Genomic DNA, 18,419 nt, shown 5'->3' with positions numbered 1-18,419 from the left:
GATTCCTCTTTGGAAAAGTTCGCTGTTGCTTAGGGCATGCCAGAATACAAGCGGAATTTTGCCATGTGAAGTCCGATTTGCACGTTTTAGCTCATTCTTCTTCTGCCTCTTGCCCTGCACAAAGTGGGGAGGGAGAAGGAAAAAAAAAAAAAAAAAAAAAAAAAAAAAGGCGCTTTGCAATGCTCATCCTCTGTCCCAGACAGCTTGGGGTTTGTTGTCTTTTGTTCCACCGCTGCATTCCTAAGGGTTGCAGCTCTCCGGGCCGTGGTCCTTCACACTTGCCTCCCTTAGTGCTCATTCATTGCTAGGAGCGGGGAAGCTGGAAGCGTGGGCAAGGGAATCTCCAAAATTGCAGTGTGCAGCCCCGTGGCCCGCCCAGGCAGCTGTGTGCCGGGATGTTACACCTGGAGCAGAAGGATGAGCTGAAGCCGGCCGGGAGGAATGGCTGAGCGAAGGGGTGGGAGTTCACTCAGGAGCGCAAGCACAGGGTTATCTACCAGAGGAGTGGGAAATTAAAAGGGATCATCCAATTCTGGGTGAGGTTTACGTGTGATTCAAGTCAACCCCCCCCCGCCCCCCTTCCACATACGCACACACTCCTCCAAACCTCATATTTCCCCGGTTTCTTTTTAGATCGGTCGTCTATGCAGCTGCATTGCATGGGTTTTGCCACTAGAATGCACCCTTATCTATGGTAAGAGGACGGATGGTTGCTTAAAAGCGTTAACTCCTTCTTCTCCAAAATTTCCATGCTTAAGGGTTTTTTTTTTTTGCTCCTCTCAGGTGTTCCTTGTTTTACTGCCTTCCTACCCCATGTGGACTCTGTAGTAAAGATCAACTCCCTCCTGTTCTTCCCCCCCTGCCCTTCAAAGAAGAAAGCCACATTTCTAAGTGGGTTTTTTTAGCTTCTCTTTCTACCAAGACGTTTTCCAGAGGTTTTATTTAACACTACCTGAATCTCTGCTTAGATCACAGTTAACTGTAAAAAAATAGGCACCCTTAAGGTAAGAAAAGCAACCCCCCTAGGATTTTGTCTAGAAGTGTTTTAAAATGGTTTCTTCAGTTGACACTTATGACTTTTACAGCATATTAATTGCATCCTGTTGCTGATTTTTATGAGAATCTGCCGCTGGTCTGAATGGGTGCTTTGCAGGAAATAGCACGAGGCAGAGAGCGAGCACTGTTCACGTGGAGATCTGGAAGCACTTTGTGAGAGAGTTTAGGGCAGGAGAGAATTTGCTTTCCTCATTCTCTCCTACAGCCATTAAGAAACAGTGTGCCTCAGATATTAATACCTGGTACAGAGACAGCAAGAGTATCCAGAGGGGCAGAGGAGAGGTTTCACTCCCACTCCAGCCTGCGAGACACAAAATGGTGAGGCGTGTAGAGAACTGCCTCCGTCGAGCCTAACTGCAAGCCCTGGCATAGGAGTCTTGAGCACGGCTGGATTGCCATGGGGCAGAGATCGTGCGAGGGATCCCTGGGGAAGCTGCTCTAATTTAGGGCTCTCCGGGAACTCTCTCCTGGGCTTTCAGAGCAGGCCAAAATGCAGGTGGTGTGAAGTTGTCTTGCGGCCACCCTCTTTTCCCTTCTATGCTGAGCCGTGAGGACATTCATCCACAAAAGCGTGCCTGGAAACGGAGTCATATCCTCAACCAGAAGATGACAAGATTTTAGCCATGAGATGTGCCCTGATGGCAGGTTTTCTCCCACATCATGAAAGTGGTCTCAGCCATGGGGATCTTGGGGCTACCACCCGTATTGAACCACTGAGCCCGGCAGCTGGGATGGAGTTGCAGATGACCACCTGGTGTGTGCCGTCCATGCTCCTCACAGGGGCTGTCTTTTTGGCACCTTTTGCTGACACCAAAAAACCGCACTACCCTGGGAAGGTGAGACAGCAATGGGGCAGTGTGCAGCATACGGCTGGTCATGAGCTGTAGGAGATTCTGCAGCTAACAAAGATCACATTTCTCCTGGCTTGTGCTTTTCCAAGGGAGATCACAATCATGTTTTATGTTTATAAGAAAGACATGCTTTCTTTTTTGGGGGGAGTGAACAGAGAGCATCCAGAGGAAACCAAGGTTTCTGTTAGCGTCTTCTAATATACTTCGTTGCTATAGGCTTCATGTGTTACATATGGCTCTGTTGCAAAAAAGAGAAATAATTATTTGGAAAGCAGTTACTGTTCTTTACATCTCAGATACGTCACACTTCGTTATGATACTCTCTGTAATGTGCCAAAGCACTGACTTTCCTGGGTATGATAAAGAGGATGGAACATATGCTTTAATCAGTTTGGGCTAATCTGTGTGTTTTGGAGGCACTTAGAACATCAAACAAGTTCAGGCAATCTAGAAAGATTAAGAACTGAATCAGAGATACAAGAGTGAGATATTCTTTTTCTCCCTCCAAAACCACTGTCCAGTTTGTGTAGATCTGGAATTCATTAGCAAAAAAACGCTTATACAGGAGAATGTTGGGTTTTTTTTCATGTGCAAGTACTAGAAAACACCAACAGGCTGTGAAATCAGGTGCCTGAAGCATCGTTATGAAAAAAAGCCAATACTTCATCCTTGGAGGGAAAATGACAAGTGACAAAAGTGGAACTGATGGGGCAAGTCTGTGCAGAAAGGAAAGATGAGCAACAGCAGGCGGTGCAGATATCAACACAATATTTCACTTTGCATGGAGACTGGGTTGAATGTCAGAAGCAAAACGCGATTTCTTCCCAAGATATTTGTCCTTCCCTTGGACAGTGCCTTTCTACTTGTGATGATAACCCCAACAAGTGTTCACAGCTTCATGCTGGGAGCCCCTTTCCAGCAGGAGTGAGCAGCCCGTCCTGCAGCAGTGAGTGTAGTAGAGCTAGCGAGGGCTAGGTGGCATACTGGATACGTTGGAGAGTCACCTCCAAGGACTTCCACATCCAGCAAGGGCTAGGCTGAATGAAATTATCTCTTTGCAAGCAGCTTTCTGTGTCATTAAAAAAACAAAGCAACCGATGCTTCCAGTGAAGACAGCATCAATGTTTTGCTTTCTAACATGCCTCATGGGGGTATCAATTTTAAACCGCTTGTAGAAATGGAGTCTCTCCTCACCAGATCAGCGCCTGGGTGTTCTGCAGGGCTGTGTTGGCTCTGTTTCACATTATCAAGGCTTGGCTGCCAAGTTTTCCAGCGGTGACTGGTGACTGGGGTGCCTCCATCTCCCTGTGGCCCACCCGAGTCAGCTTGCAAGGTGGGGGGATTTGGTGAGGGACATCAGATCCTGAGCATCAGGAGGTCCTCAGAGTCTTTCACAAGGACCAAAGCGTGAAGGCTGTACTGGATGTTTAAATGATAGAGGCAGAAATGGCTCAGGGAACAAATTCCTCTTGCCTGAGCACAGACGAAATTAGTTTCTTTTGCTAACGGGGAAAGACAGATGTTTCATCATGAGCAGACAACAGAGGTTCCCCTCTGCATCTTCCCGGCCAGAGCAGAGACCAGAGGTCATTGCATTGCTGGTGGCTCTCGAAGGACCTGAGAGCGGTCCCCGGGTATGGGGCGAGCGGCTCAGTGTCCCTCCCAGCACACACACGAGGCCCAGCAACGAGTGGGGGCTGCAACTCTCCCCCCCCCCCCCCCCCCGGCCACGTGTGCCACGGGCATGGGCCTGCATATGGGGTCATGCTTCCCTGGGGCATCAGGAAAGTGCAGTCCAGCTCTGGGGAGGAGGCTGGCCCTCTTCCAGAGGTGCTGGATGACTGGGGATGAATTGCAAAAGCAGCTTCATTTTCGCCTCTCTGTGCAACAGGGCCGATGAGGCTTCTGTATCTCAGAGGGGACTGGGTGGGTTTAAAGGGCTGTCTTTGAAAGTGGTTGGAGATCTTGTCGAGGTGCTCTGCAAGCTGGAAATATCCCTGTGATTCGCTCGCTTTCCACCTCTACCTTCCCCCGCTCCATGCTGCCCACATTCTTTTTTTGTTATTAATTGTTTTAGATTCAGACAATGCCTCTCCTTTGGCCTCAGGCAGACTGAATCACTACAACACTTTAATGCACATCTGCTGAGGCAGCAAAACCCAGTATCTCTCTCTTTTTTTCTCTCTCTTTCTCTGCCTCTCCAGTATCACAGTCAAAAGGTGACTGAGACACAAAGTAGATCTGGAATTGGCTGAAAAGGGAAAGTGCTCCCAGCTGAAGTGCAGAAAACACCTGCATCTAATAAAAACAAATGAGAAACATCATCAATAACCAGAAGAAAAAATGGTGTAAATAAAAGGAAGAGTATAAATTCAGATGGTCTCTGGGAAACTTGAACAGATGCCCCAGCCTGCTGTCTTCTGGAGGTATTGTCTAATTATTTACCTTGTAGCACAATAAAATACAGGGGGTTGCTGCGTCTCTCTGGCACAGACTAAGGAGCTTTAGAAACCTTGCTGTGCAGTGGGATGCCATGGTGATGGGTGACCCAGAAATACAATGGATTGTTGCTGTGGTGGGAGAGGGGTGTCTTCTGGAAGAAGCAGTTGTCCTCAGAAGGACGGTCCTTTCTGCCCTTGTAGGGTTTTGCAGGTTCTGCTGTGAGCATTAGGGTAATGATTTAGGGTAGAAAATATGCTTGGAGTTGACCGAGAATCCAGAGGCCCCTTACAGGGTGTGACGTGGGATGCCCTTTGCCTCTGTGATCACATACCTGCTGCCTGGCCCTGCGAAGCAGCAGTAAGCAGTGCCTTACCTGGAGGAGATGACTCCTGGCTGTGACCATCACCTCCCTCCAAGCCTGCTGTGCACGTTCATTCCTGAACCTTTGCACAGCAACCGAGGAGTTGGCATGAAAATAACCTCTTGCACCCTGATGATTTTCTTTTTTCTTTTTTTGTCTTTCAACCACTCTGGATTCCCTCCTGCTCTGTGCATGAGCCAAGATGGATTTGGGCTTTTCATCTCCTTTTGTATTGCCACGTGTCTGGAAATGCTCTTGCTTGAATTGATATCACCACCAGCAATACACCAAAACCCCTCTCCAAAAGGCAGGGAGGTGTAATTTTCATGGAGAGCCCCATGGGTGGGTGTCTGGCTGCACCATTGACAGGAGTGGGTATGGATGGTTTGGAGGCTTTCTAGAGATGAGGAGACATAACCTCTACAGCCTGACTCTGCAGAGCGCTCAGAAACCAGGCTGTCATTTCTGCTGAGGTGCCACAGAAGTTCCCAGGGACATCCAAACTACTCTGGGATTTGGGAATGGGAAAAACTGGCTGTTTCCATTTATAGTCCTTTTGACTAAGGAAAACTCTCCTTTCTCTTCCCTTTGACTATCACACCTCGATTTCTTGCAGAGCTTTCTGCTGGCCTCCTTCATTAAATACCCACAATGAGTAGAGCAATGGTATCATTCAAAGGACAATTAAGCGCCTCACCAAACTAATCCAGGCTGCAGCTTAGACCCTCAGCTTCCCCGTTGTGAAAGGAAAATATGCTGTCTCCATCCTGTCCCAGACACATGCATGGAGCCCCATCCCTGAAGGTCTGCAGAGCACTGTAAGTTCAGGAATGCGTGTAGCATTTCAGGGTCCTGCTGAGACACCGAGGACAACAGGTTCTGTAATGGGGATGCAGGCTCATGCAAGACTGGATGGAGATAGACCCAAACCAGAGGGGCCCTTAAACACTGCTTGGATACATCCTTTTCTTAGCCACCAATAACTGGCCTGGATGTGGGCTCATGATTATATCCCTGAAGTAATTCCCTGGACTTCCCTTTACCCCCACTCTGTAATTATTCATAGTTATTCTCTAATGGCTGTCCTGCCACTTGTTTTCTTTCTGGCTTTCTTCTTCTTCCGAGTAATGAAAACACAGCAATGGCCTTTCTCCAAGAACAGTTATTAAAGCAATCACCCCTGCCTATCCCCCCTCCCCTTGTTTAAAGCCTATCAAGCTCCATTGGATTTGTGGCCAGAGTTTGCATCAAATTACTATTTTGGGGTTGCCAAAAAAAGCACAACCAGAAAGTTTGGAGGTGAGGGGGGAAGAAGAAGAGAGAGAGAAAGTTATAATCTTCCCAGATCACTATTAATTACATTTACAATGATTACACTTTTCCGGACGCTTACACTGCTGACAAGCAGGAGGATCAGCTCTTGCAGGGGAACCTGTGTGCGCATTTCAGCCTTTGCTTTTCCTCTAGAACAAGTCCTTTGTGACTCGCAGCTGCTGCTGGGACACCTCCGTCCCCAGTGGGATGGAGAGGACAATGTGCATGTGCAGGGAGGGCAGATGGTTTCATACCCTTGATGGCAGATCTTGTTCCTGCGAATGGGTCCTAGCTTGGCTTGCCAATTTGCCACCTCCTGTGAGGCCAAATTTCAGTGCCATGTTTCGCTAACCCAATCCCCTGGCAGTCTGGAGCATGGCAGAGGCAGGGTGCAGGATGCAGGACTGGGAGTCACTGTCTAAAGATGTTACTCAAGGCAAAGAAGAATTAAGGGATGCCGTCTCCTGGCTATGGGCTGAGCTGTGCTTCATTCAGACCTCCTGGGAGCATTCCTTTGTGTGGATGAGTCTAAGGGATAAACACGGTGATTCGGAGCAGCCCCTGTGAGTCAGACCGTTACTGATTTATCCAGATGGGTGTAACAATTAGGGAAGAGAGCAGAGATGTCAAAAGGCACTTGGCTTTCCTCCAAGCAGCCCCTTCTTCTGGTGCCTCTTTCTGAGGCCACTGTCCTCCCCGGTCTCCTGCAGTGCTGAGATCCCTGGCAAGTCTCCCCCTTGCACCATGGCCCAAGTTATTATCTCCTCTCATTGCTTCTGCTTGACATTTCCTGCTTGGAACCCCCTCTCCTATCCTAAGCCAGAGGTGTGGGGACCCAAATTCTCATCAGAAGCAAAACCTCAAAGGCATTAAAATAACACATTTTGTCATTGACCCAGTTATCTGCATTTTCAGAGCTGTCTCACTTCAGACCCATCAAAAGCTTTGGATCCCACGTATTCTCACCTGTAATGTGATATATTTTATGCCTTATGCCAAATGCCCTCCCTAAAACTGCTTATCACGCAGACCACTCAGTGAAGAGCAGAAACACCCACTTACCAGTGGGGAAACATTTTTATACAACATTCACTTCATCTCCAGCCTGTGAATCCTGATCCTCAAGGGTAAGTTAAAATAATACTGACTCTTGAACTAAAATTCATAACTCTCCTGGCTGTGACAAATCACAGCCCCAACAAGAGATATTTGGTTTATGGCATATTACAGCTTCCCTTACAATTTACCTGTCCCCCAGGATCCTAAAGGCAATAATTATCTGTCTGTCTGTCTGTCCAGGACCAACAGCCTTCCTGCCTCCCCTTCTCCGTCATCCTCCTCTGCTCTCCAGTTACCGGCTTCCTTAACATAGACGGGCATAGTCATCATAGCAGAGAGCCATGGGTGGTGTTTGTAAGCCAGGGACAGATCTCCCTGGCACTCCTGACAAATGTCTTGCGGCGATGGTCCCCCTCGTTGTCCTTCTTGTGTGGTAGTAGCAAAAGTACATAGAGCAAGAGCTGTAGGGCCCCTCTACCAGTCTGCTACCCTAACTCCCTTGCCTTGTTGGTGAGGGGAGGCGTTTTCGCCCTGTGAACAAGACATCCTTTCTCTTGCACTTTGTTTTCCCTAGGAAGCATCCTGACTCCCATTTCTGCCCTGCTGGCCCTCCCAAAAGAGTGGAGCATCGTTCACAGATGACCCAGCAAGAGTCCTTGCCACTCTCTGATGAACAGCCCCGGGACACACTGGTCCATAGGGTTGAGACTGGCCTGTAAAACCTATCATTGTTTCACTTGATATTAAAAGAAATAATAAAAAGTAGTATTAAAGCATATGCATAAAAAAGGTAGTTGAAACAAGATCAGATGCAATCCAGGAGGTGGTGAGGGAAAACAGAGTCTGTGCCCAGTACAGAAATAGTGGGGCATTAAACGTACAACTGTCTCTTGGGCTCCCAGACTCAGAGCACACATCAAAGGCCTGAACTTGGTCCAAACCATTTTTTTATTTTTTTTTTTTTTGGAGGGAGGAATCTCCACAGCCTCATATGAACAAAATTTCACAACCTGGGGCAGGCACGTAGCTTTCTCTGGACTATTCCTATTTTTTTTTCACAGCCATGCCATGGTAGGCTGAGAGAGAGGGAGAGGGAAATACAGATCTGCTTGTGCCTTGCATTGGTGCTAACTCCTTGGGAAAGTCGTTGGGAGGTTGAGCGGAGCACACGGGTCTCTCGGCAGCAGCCAGCACCCTCATGGGCCTGTGCTGGGAAACGGTTATGATTTTTGTGCTTTTGCAGCCTGGGGAAACATAGTGACTCAATACGCTTATGCCAGTGGGTGACATCTTCGTATTGTGATGCATATAACGGCATCAGGAATTGATTCAGTATTGCCCCCGCACATCAGGCTGACAGGAACTCACTCAGACCGGAGGCATGCTCTGGCACACATGACATTGCGTCTTTGAAGGCACTTCTCACAACAGTCTTGGGAAAGCACCAGCCAACTGTGTGCTGCTTGGCAAGAGGAGGGTAATGGGAACAGGGCAAGGAAGCCAAGCCCTCCTATGAAGGGAAATTCCAGGAGAGCTTGTCTGTAGCTGTGGGCCTCACATTCCACTTAGATCCATGGACCTTTGGTCATCATCCCTTCTGTCTGGAGCAAGTCTAGTGTAAATGATACCTTAAGACATTGGGCTTCCTCTAGGGCGGTTAATTTTTACATTTCAGATGGGAGCCTGGGGTTGAACCAGTGTGTACAAAATGGGCAACAGAGGGTTAAGGGCTTAAGAGAAATGTGGACCATTTTAACAGGGTCGACTTAGAGGACGTAGTGCCATGAAGAGCAGGCAGTTTACAACAGACTTAGGAGGAAGAACAGGGATCTCCCTCTCCTGCAGCATAAGAAAGTTGGAGAGCCCTTTCTTGGTGTTGAAATGCTACATTAGGAAGCAGCACAGTAAACAAGCATCATGGCAATAATGCAAACTCTGCTGACATTCATATACCAGAGTGAAGGATTCTTCCTCAGGACAAGAACTTCATCTGTGAATAAAAGCCTGTGCACAAATTTAGGCCAAAGGAGAAAGATCAAGCTTCTCACTTCCTTTCATTTTTATGGCCCACTTGCACTCTTTTTCTGGAGTTTTCAGCAGCCTCTTCAATCTTCCTGCAGAAATCCCTCAGGACAGCCTGATTCTGCTATTTTACTGTAGCAGCTTTCCCAGGTGATTGGCTCCTGCAGCTATTCTCTCCACTCTAGCTATGCCTGAAGTCACTACTTGTTGCCAGATCCTTGATGCTTTTCTGAGGTCTCCAAGTCTATGGATGGTACATTGCCTGATTATCCATCTCCTTCTTGAAGACCTTCTTGTCTGCCTCTTAAAATCTCATCTTTTCAAAGAGCAGGCAAAGTTTTCAGACCTTGTACTGTATGTCTCACTGTCCACTGAAACCTTCCTAAATCTGAACATATTTCAAGTGCAGTGTTGCAAGATGTTGGAGGAGTCACAGTGAAAGTCCTGTAAGATTTCCAAATCAATGTAGTAGCCTGTACCCCCTAACTAGCTATGCTTGCAGGCTCCATCACACCTCTCTTTACACATCCAAAAGTTGGTTTGTTGGTTGAAGGTAGTTGTTCTTCAAGGTAGTTAAAGATAGGTGTGGGTGATCTGAGATGTCCCCAGACCTGAGAGTTTTGGTGGATGTTGAGAAATCCTGTCCTTTGACTTGACTGAATGGTGACTGGTCCAGTGCTCACAGGGCTAATGCCTTCAGTACTCCCTCCAAAACAGCCTGGCTTTCGTGCCTTGGACTTCACTGCTTTCTCAGTAGGCTCAGGAGCTCTTTGGCTGATGGCTGCTCAGCTTCCAGGACCAGGCAGGGGCAGACAGCTGCAGTCACCCTGGTACAGCCACAGCCTGCACGGGATGTCTTGGGCTCAGTCAAGCCTGCATCCATTCCAGCTGGTGGACGAGCCAGAAAGGCTGCTCTTTTAGCTGAAAGAGTGGCTGGAGAGTGGCCTTAGTCAAAGTTTGGACTCAGAACTTCTGTTCCTGGAGCTGCCTGGATAGAGTTTTAACCAAGCATGATGTATGTGACTGCTGAGTTGCCATCCCTAATCTTTTTCCCCTCTACCATAACCAGTTTCCATAAGCATTGTGAAGCCAACTCTGAAAAAACAAACCAAAAAAAACCAAACCAAAAAAACCCCCTCAGTTGAGGGAAAAGATTAGTTAAGCAACTACATTTCTTGTCCATCAAATGGCTGAGGACATACAGGTTTCCCAGTTTCCAGTGCACTGTAAAATGAAACACAATAGGAAAGGGGAATGAGATTAACGGGAAAAACGTCACAGTCTGCTCTCAGCCAGAGCAGTCGCACCAAAAGTGATGGGACCGCGCCAGTGGAGGTATGAGCAGGATTTGGCCTTGAATCTGTAAATGAGAACATTACCAGAGTACCAGATTACACAGCCTGGTTCTCTGAAACAAATCCTGCTAAAGTAGAAAGGATTTGTTAGGAGGCTGCAAGGTCAGGAAAGCAAGATTATTGGTTTAGCAGCCTTCTGCTGTGCTGGGGACCTTAGGCAATGGCAAGCACAGCTCTGCCCAGCGTTTCACATCTTTCACTTTGTCATTTAAAAATTTGTGAAAAGGAGAATGAGACATTCTCCTTTCTTTCTCTTCAGTATTTGCACAGTTGGAGTAATTCTTACTCTGTGCTTTTTTTTTCTCCCTCAGAAAACAAGTGCTTCAATGCCCTTATTTTCTAAATAAACTGAACATGCCCACACAAGTGCACCCACGGATATTAGCAGCGCAGAGCGCATGACCACAACAACGAACCATTTTGTAGCACAGTCTTCATGAATATCCTGTTCAGACCAGCCAAGACCCCTGTTCATAAACAGCTCTATAGTTTCTGTTAACCAGCAGCCCTCCAGTAATGATCTGTTCTGTTCAGCCTCGTACCCTTCAGTGACCTCCCAATAAAAGACCCCACTATCACTGTGTGACTTGGCCACAATTAATCAATGTAGCTCAGGGCTTGCAAATTACTTTCACCCTTGCCAGCCACTCACTTTTGAGTGACCCTACAATAACAAATTGAGATCTACTGCTGGCAAAATAGATTTTTTTTTGCAAATAGCTCAAAGCAGCTCTCTAAATATAATAGTTTTTCTTAGCCATTTCAGAAATTAAAACTTATGGCCAGAACTATGATTAACATGAGCACAAAGAAATATAATTTGGGGGAAAAGGCAGAGATCACTTTTAATAAGTTAATTGCCCAATGAGGAAAAAGAAGGAACACCCAACGTCAGTCTGGAGGATCCAAGTCCTGTGGCATGGCACCGATCACATCTATGGGACTTCATTCTGTCCACCCCCACCCAAAGAGGAAGACGTCATCCACCTTAGGCATGGGTATGTCTCTTGCCAGTGTGATACCCATCCCAAGGCTGAGAAGATGCTATGACAGCAGTCGAGGAGTGTGCTAGCAGTTACATAGCACAAACAATCACATGCTGGTGCTTGAGCCTCTGTCCTGTTTAACTTGCTTGTGCAAGTGAACCCACAGCCTCTGGTTTGTGCTCCCCCCTTTCTCGGGCGGATTTGCTAGTGGCTAATGCTGTGGCTGTCACCTTTTGCTATAGCAGGTACTACATTTCCAGCTCTCTCCTTTATCTGGTTGCCAGCTTTCATGAAAACTGTAGAAATGTTACAACCTGGAGGACGCTGCAGTGCTGTCAGATTGGGTTGAAATGGACCAGTGGGTTGAAAAGCTATTGCAAAGTCATGGGGACACAGAAATGCCCATACCCCTAAGCAAAAATACGACTGAGCACCGTTCAGTTCACGGTATCTGGTGTCACAGCATTGTGGTGGCATTTTCACTGTGTCCTTCATAAGCGTCTGCCAAAATCACAGTCTGGAATTTGTCCTGTTTCACCTTGTTTTAGCACCTGGAGTTGAAATTAATTTTAAAACCAGAGGGAAGCACAAAGAGCTGGCACACAGTGGGGTCCTGGCTCTGATCTCTCCAGAGCCACTGACTCACTCTGTGATCTTCGGCAAGGCTGTTGACCTGCCTGTGCTTTGTGCTACACAGCTGGAAAATGGAGTAAAAAAAAGAAAAAAAAGCAATGGGAACTTCATTCAAAGGAGCAGATGCAAAGATTTTCTAGATAAACAAATCACCCAAGCCCTGCTACTCCAGCCCCCCCAATCCTCCTCTCTTCTTTGCGCCTTATAGTTCAAGCAAGAAGCAGTTTAAAGTGGAAAGTCTGGGGCTGTGTTTTCTTACATGTTCTGGATCCTCCTTTAACTGTGAAAATGTTCAAAGTGAAAACTTGACCTGGCAACAGTTTCTGAATGACCTCGCTTTGGCTGTGAAATCCACTTCAGCTTTGCAGGAGCAGGTTTTTATAGTCTTCTCTGGTAGAGGAACAAAAAGATTTTTTATTATTATTATTATTTTTCTTCAAGAGGAAACTTTATACAGACTGTGTGTTATGCTTTCTCCCAGCGCTCAAGGTCAAATCAGCAGTTCTCTTCTCACTGTTCCCCACTCACTTTATATCACCCAAAAAAATAAATCCCTTCCCTGCTTTCTCACTGCAGATACTCCACAGCAGCAGAGAGAAATGACAGAAGCACAAGCAGACAGCGTGACATTTCTGCCATTGCAGCCATGCACAGTAAAGCCTCGTGTCTAGGCAATGTGATCTTGTAGCTTAAAGTTGCTAATTATAATTGTTTAATGGAGGTGTGACAAATGCTACCTCCTAATTCAAAGGTGTAGTGATTCATGGGAACCCTGAGCTATCCAGGACTCCCGGATCCACGTTCCTTATACTACAAGCCATAGCACTGGAGATAAACACCTCCAGTGGATTAACTTTCAGGCCGTAACTCAAAAGTGGCCAGAGACACCACTGGTGAAGATTTGATAACAACTGCTCTCCAGCTCAGTAGTGAGTGCAGGATCAGAAGCTGTGGCTGAACATCTGAGGCTCAGCTGGAGCTAACCTGATCATCCTCAAGCACCCTATGCCAGAAGCCTTCTGCCGAACATTGCAATAACTTGCCGCAGGCCATTTTTGCCAGGGGACTATATGCAGCACCAACCATGTACTGGTTGAGAAAGAGCATTTATGTTTGCTGAAAAGGCTTCACAGTGTGTGGCAGTGGTTGTTTGCACATGCAGCTAATACGCCTCACACCTCAGCAAGACCCACAAGTGCACGCAGCACAGCACATTAGGATTTATGTGCCTGCACACTCTTACGAAGTTGTGCCTTAGGTGACAACTAATTCTAAAAGATGTGTTTAAAAAAGCAACAGATATGCAATAAGGGCTAATCCTAACTTGAAGAAATGCTTTTCTTTTTCTCCTGGTCTGACCCTTGGAAAGGAAAGCCTGGTGTCTGACATTGACTTCCCCCATGGCAAGTCTTAGCCTCAACTTCTTAGCCTTATACACTGGGCATAATAAACATTTCCTTTTAGTTGGCCAGCTCATACCGGTGTTTCCTAGGCTTGGCCTGCAGAATAGCATGTCCCAGGGCCATTCCCAGTAAAGACTGTGGAGGTGGCTACCACAGCATGGAGGAGGGAAGGGAAGGGAATTTAGTTATGAGCCAAGCTGAGCTGACTTGTGCCAGGCAGACTCCAGAGTACGGTCCCTGATCTCTTAGTTACAAGGATATATATGGCCTGCATTTCCAGAATTGTAAATGAGACATCACATCATCAGGGTTGAGAGAGTAACACACTGAGGAAAGGGAGACAGGCCAAGGACATATTACAGTATTATCTTATTATTCCTTTACACTCTCTTTCAATCAAACTGTGTTCCCCATCCAGCATTTTGCACATGATTATGGGCTCTTTGGGGGCAGAGACCATCTTTTAGCTGCATTTGTGCAGCCGCTGAAACAATGAGGTCATGTCCTGGATGAGGATTTCCGCACGCTAGGGATGCTAATGATGCCTGGATGCTCACGGGAAGGGCAAAGGAGCACTCCCCTGCTGAGATGCTACTCGACAGCAGAATCGAAGGTCAATTTGCTTGTCTTGCTCATTCCAAGTTGGCAGAGGTTTGGTCATGGCCATCTAAGGAATACCTGCATGATATTTTGCAACCAGACGGTTCATTCCTCTGCCAAAGGTGTTCCCACATTGGGAAATGCTCACCAATAGCCTCACCTGCATAGGAATCGCCCTTGCCACCAGAAGGTTTTGTGCCTATGTGTAACTGAAATGTGAGGTCTAGGGAATATTGTCAGAAGTCTCTTTAAGGCAATTTTTATTAGGTGTTGGATGTCCTAGTTGAGGGTTATTTTGCCTCTTATAGGCTAATGTAGGAAAGAATCACACCATCAGCTCAGCCCTCCTATGAACCTCCGGCAGACTGTATCCACAAGGGGAACAGAGGTGGTGGGATGAGCCACGCTGGATTACAGAGTGTGGCCAGATGTGCTGAGGAGTTTGTGAAGCTTGCTCCTTGCTACAGGTTTGACATGTGTGAGGGGACTGCTGTAGCTGATCCTCCTGTGGAACTGGAGCTTGCTATAGCTTCCAAATCTTCTCCTCCTTCTCCCTGCTCCCTCGCTGTGGGAGGCACTGCTCCATCACTGTGACATTGATGGCTTTTGGGGCACTCCCTTTGCTCTCCCCACACTTCCAACCAAGCTTTTCTTCTGCAACATCTCCAGTGTCCACACTTGTCTTTCTGTCCGTCTGGATGATGTACTATAGCTTTTCCTTCTGCCCATTATTCTCCCCGTCACTGTGCTCCAGGCTGCCTCAACCAGAGAGGCTAAGGTGGGTTAGGGAGGGAGGGAAGCAGAGCAGGGAGACAGGCATTGTAGTGGCCTGAAAAGGCCATTCAAAGGCACCCAGAAGGAGTCAGTTCTCTGTGTGCACCATGCTGGCCCATGTTTTACAGCCACAGGCAGGCAGTGATGGAGAAGTGTCTATAGGGAGGCATAAGCTGCTCTGAGCTGAAGCTTTCCCATGCATCACCCCCAGCATAGTGGAGCAGAGCAAAATGCTGCATGGGTGTTACGTAGCTCAGAGAAGTGGGTGCTAAAAATGGCTCATTACACACTGGCCTGTGGCACTTGATGAGTTTATTCACCCCTGATAGTCAGGAACTTGACAGAGGGTGCGAGCTGGTAGGAGAAACATAGCCATCCCTACCCGAAATCCACTTTCATCCTTGTCCTGGGGATTGGAGACTTGTTGGGTCACATTTCTGTACGTCCTGTGTAACCCTGCTGCCCGGTGCAGGTAGAGGAAGATCCTTGAAAAGCCACCGGTGTGTTTGACTGCACAGCTACGGACTACCTGGCAGGCCATGCAAATGAGGGCATTCATGAAAGCCTTGTCCACCAGCCCTTCAGTTCTGCCTGGTAACTTCTTACAAAACCCCCTGAAATCAAAGAGAAAGAAATCAGGCAGCCCCTGCCCGGGACAAGCCCCAGTGACTAGGTAAAAAGGAACAATCCCCAATTAGCAGACAGTGCAGAACCATCTGTGCTTATACATAATCCACTGGATGTGGACCACGTGAGGAGAGCAGAGCCTGGTGTCAGCTTCTTGTGAAACCCATTGCAATGGCAGGACAGCAGGAAAAACTTTTGGGATGCTTATGGCAGGATGAGGGCAGCCAGTCCCATGTGGGCAACATCATGTCAGGCAAAGCAGGAAGGGTGGTGGGGAAGGAGGCGGTGGGGAAATTTAGGAGATGGATTGGTGTGGTCATGATTGTGGCCAGGATATTTGCTTAGCTGAGAACTGGAGAAGCTGTCACATTTGTTACATTACAGGTGACGAGGATGGGACAGTGGGAAATGGGAAGTCCACTGAAACTATAGAAGACAGTAACTCTCAGGGTTATAGCCAGGAGGGAGCAGGTGGGGGTAATCTCCATCGTGAGCAGTCCTGCAGTTCAGTGCTTCTCTTTTCCTTCCCCTGGGGAAAGGAAAACCTGGCTGAAGGGGGCTTTGGCTTCTGTTTTGGACACAGTTGGATGTTTCACCTGCTTCATCTAAACCAGTCCACATTTTGCAGGGTCTCCTCTTGTAGCAGCATTTCCACATCACCAATCACAGGTTGGTTTTTTGTTGTTGTTGTTATTGCACAGATCTGAACTGGTTTTGCTTTTCCCAGAGGGAGAAATAAATGCATAGTATTATATTGACGAAGAGGTGAGGTTTACACTGCATCCAGATGTGCCTGGTAGAGAGTTGTACAATGTGTTATGTTTCTGTCTTTCATTATCTCTCAGATTTTGACCCCAGTGGTGCAAAGCAGAGCTCCTCAGCAAACAGCACACTTAGAGGGACAGAGAGCAGCAGCCTTGGAAGATGATGCTTTCCTCCATCACGTACTGGGTGATTGCATGAGACAACCCCAGATTTTGACACTTTTTGTTTCCAGTAGCGCCTGGAGTTTTGGCCCATTGCAGCCATCTGCACTCACACTGATACTGGTGCTGGCTCCTAAGTCTTCCTTCCAGCAATCAGATCTCCTCCTGCCTAAGGTCACGCTCAGGCCTGAGTGATAATACCACACTCACTTTTTTTTCAAGGGCTGGCCTGAACTGTAGAGGTGGCTGAACCTGGGAACAGATGTCCTGTTATGTACAGAAACACTTTTGTGCTGATTTTTGATACACCCACTTTGTGCAGCCGAGGTGCTGGCAGTCAGTCCGTGTTTAGTTGCCTGTGGTGCAATAGGGTGCTTTATGGGACTACATCAGAGGACGCAAAGCTGAGGGAGGTTGGGTTCTCTTGCTGAGAGCACCATTTGCCATTAAAGTCCATAAAGTGACCAGAGGTTGCCACCTCTCTTTAGTACGAGATATGCAACCAGCCAGGGAAAGGTAGTAACTGCCGACTTTGCCACTTTACTAAGCTGTTTGCAGCCTTCCAGCTGGCTGTTAGTTGTCACAGTCATGTTGTTCTCCAAGCTGAGCTGTATTAATTGTCTTGAGAGACCCAGCATCAGCTGCTTTATTGTAACCCAAACTTGTGATGAGTAATTCATTTTCTCTTGCTGTAATTGCTAGTAATAAAACAATATTTCCACCCATCAGAAGGTCTCAGTGCAAAAGGCAGGCACTCTTGGGTGTAGTTGTGGCAGCCCATCATAGGAGGACCTAGGGCTTGAGACTTGAAGTGCATCTGGATTTTGGTGGTGCTAAAACCAGCATATAGAAAGAAAGATGGGAGTTGACATCTCTCTAGCAAAGACTTGTAAGGAAATGGGCCACGGCTCCTACCTGAGGCAATTTCAAACAGACTTCTAGCTGTACAGGGGCCAACTGCCCCCAGACTGTCAGTCATCTTTTCATACCCCATCTGATGTCCATTTTTCTGTTGGATTTCTGTGCTGTGCTTAGGCTTAGTGGGTTCCCCCAACCATGTGGAGCTGAGTGATTTAGCAGCATGTGCGTGTGGTTTGTAGTTTTTAAGTTGCAAGATTTGTAAGCTATTATAAACAGAAAGGCTCAGCCAAATCTTGCTGCCTGACTGAGCTATCAGCATCTCTAGATGTGTAGGAGAGGCTGTCCTTCCCATGTGTTTATTTGTAGCAGAAGGGAAAAGAAGTAAGCATAGTAAAGCTTAGTACCACATAATTTACTGAAGGGTGACAGCTAATTTGCATTTTAGCTAAGACATCCAACAGCAAAATCCAATTGCTTTCACACACACTCCAGAATTCCTACTACATGATCTTGGACACATGGATTTGATGGACAATGAGTTTTGCTGAAGTCCATTACAAATAAGGAAGAAATGTGATGGGGCTCCAAGGAAGTTTTTAGTATTTGTGTGAGAAGGTTTGTATTACCAAAGACTCCTGTGAAAGGTATCCCCATGTGAGCTCAGTATTTCTCCACCAAAAGGTTTGTCTGTGCCCCTCCTGTGAGATGGCCAGTTGAACAGATTCATAGTGGATGCTGAGAGATGGACAGGAGGGAGCTGTCTGAGAAGACTTCTGAAGAAAGGACTGACTCTGGGATGAAGGATCAGGCAATCAGGACAAGGACTGCGCTCATTTTACTCTGGTGTCCCCACTTGGAAATCCTCTGCTTGCTGGTCATTTTAAATCTTCCTAGTCAAAAGTAAGGTTTTTTAAATTCTTTCCATAATATCTAGAGAAGCTGGCATAGTGCTGTCTGCTTTTTTTTCTGAGGACAGATAAAGTATTATAACACAGAGACCTGTTTCTGGCATGTTATCAGCCAAGCATGACAGTGGAAATCTCCATGTTTTGTTATCTACTTTACTCCCTGCACCCCCCCTTCACCCCCCCCCCCCCAGGAGCAGTCTTTGATCTGAGTTTGCTACTGCCAGACCAGGGGGTTCAGTGC

Source organism: Accipiter gentilis, chromosome 1 (genome assembly GCF_929443795.1).
Source record: "Accipiter gentilis chromosome 1, bAccGen1.1, whole genome shotgun sequence".
NCBI lineage: Eukaryota > Metazoa > Chordata > Aves > Accipitriformes > Accipitridae > Astur > Astur gentilis.
This window is presented reverse-complemented; position numbering follows the sequence as displayed.